The 1,994-nt window shown below is 35.9% G+C and overlaps 1 pseudogene; it reads left to right on the top strand.

Moving 5' to 3' along the window:
- The first annotated feature begins 648 nt into the window (after nucleotides 1-648).
- LOC117037877 (60S ribosomal protein L6-like) lies at nucleotides 649-1,483 on the top strand (annotated as a pseudogene).
- Nucleotides 1,484-1,994: the final 511 nt, after the last annotated feature.

Genomic DNA, 1,994 nt, shown 5'->3' with positions numbered 1-1,994 from the left:
AAATATTTTAATGTATTTTTGTTGTTATTGTTTAGGGTTTTTTGTTTTGCTTTTGGAATATTTTATTTTTAGTTTATTTTTTCTTTTGTGCTATGCTATAGAAAACCTCTTGCATGCATGTTCAAATATGACTGAATTTTCTTTTCTTATTTTTTTAAAGTATCCTACTTATTAACAAATTTATTCAAACTTAAGTACCATATTTTTGTCTTCTAAAGAAATAATTAATTTTTCTATGCAATGATTGACCTTAAAAATTCAAAAGTATGCACAAAGGGCACATAATATTCATACTGAATCTAATTGCATAACTGTTGTTTAATTCATTTAATCATTTCTCTTTTGAGAGAAAGAATTATATTGAATAATTAGATAAAAATTCATCATCAGTAACATTATTTATTTGGTAATTTTGTATGCAACATAAGCATGTCATAGTCTTGAAGAAATAAATTATCTTACTAAGATAACCACTAATTCAAATTCTAAATTACTTCAACAATAAAAGTTTAAAATACATATTTTCGTAAATGGAAATTTTGAATTTACAAATACTTGCTTTTTCATTTGATTAAAAACACAAAGAGAAAAGAAGGATCATTCCATCATTTCAAAGACAACCTATTTGCCGCTTTCCCATCTTCCAAGATGGCGGGTGAAAAAGCTGAGAAGCTGGATGCTAAGGAGAAGAAACCTGAAGCCAAGAAGGCTGATGTTGGTGGCAAGGTTAAGAAGGGTAACCTCCAGGCCAAAATGCCTAAGAAGGGGAATCCCTACTGCAGTCAAAACCCTGTCCTGGTCAGAGGAGTCGGCAGATATTCACCATCAGCTGTGTATTCCTAAAGGTCATGTACAAGAAGAAGTGTTCAACAGCTAAATCCAGGACTGAAAAGAAAAGGAAGGAACTAGGTGGTGGCAATAAGAATGGTGGCACCCAAGTGGTTACACTTTTCAAAATGCCTTGATACTATCCTGCTGATGTGCCCAAAAGCTGTTGAACTATAGCAAGAAACACTTGTCAGTCTATGAGAAAACTTGGGGCCAGCATCACTGGTGGAACCATTCTGATCATCCTCACTGGGCGCGACAGAGGCAAGAGGGTGTTTTTTCTGAAGCAGCTGAGCAGTGGCTTGTGACTGTGACTGGACCTCTGTCCCTCCATCAAGTTCCTCTGCATAGAACACACCAGAAATTTGTCATCATCACCTTCACCAAAATTGGTATCAGTGATGTGAAAATCCCCAAACATCTTAGTGATGCTTACTTCAAGAAGAAGAAGCTGCATAAGCCCCGACACCAGGAAGGTGAGATCTTCAAAACAGAGAAAAAGAAATACGCGATCACAGAGCAGCGCAAACTTTGTCAGAAAGCCCTGGACTCGCAAATTCTGCCAAAAGTCAAAGCTACTTCTCAGCTCCAGGGCTACCTCCGCTCTGTGTTTTCTCTCACAAATGGGGTTTATCCTCACAAACTGGTGCTCTAAATTGATTACGAAGAAACTAAATAAATCCCTGAACTGTTTAAAAAAAAAAAAAGACAGCCTTTCTGATGAGATATAATGAATTTTTGCAAACTAAAATACTTTGCATTGATTGGTTGAAACTATAACTTTCAAAACTGTATCCAGACATTAATATATTATATGATTATTTAGGACATTTTATGACATTATTTCACATCCTTATGTATATGTATACATGTGTAATCAACAAATACAGTGACGGCTGCTGCTGAGTGCCATCCAACTGAATAGCAGGGATCTTCACTAAGGAAGTGGTGCAATGAACCTTAGTAACAGTGTGTGACAAGTTTCAACTTGTTCAGTTCAATAAGGTGTGAGCTACGGTTGAGAGAAGGGATGTTTTAATGTGTGCCATAAATCATGGCTCATGAACATGCATTAACATGAAATTTCATGTCACACATCACTTCTGGTACGCAATTTCTGTCAAATAAAAACATTACAGTGTGTCCTCATCCACCTTATTCACTGG

Source organism: Rhinolophus ferrumequinum, chromosome 18, assembly GCF_004115265.2.
Source record: "Rhinolophus ferrumequinum isolate MPI-CBG mRhiFer1 chromosome 18, mRhiFer1_v1.p, whole genome shotgun sequence".
Taxonomy (NCBI): Eukaryota; Metazoa; Chordata; class Mammalia; order Chiroptera; family Rhinolophidae; genus Rhinolophus; species Rhinolophus ferrumequinum.
The sequence above is the reverse complement of the archived record's forward strand: the minus strand, read 5'-3'. Positions and strand labels throughout refer to the sequence as shown.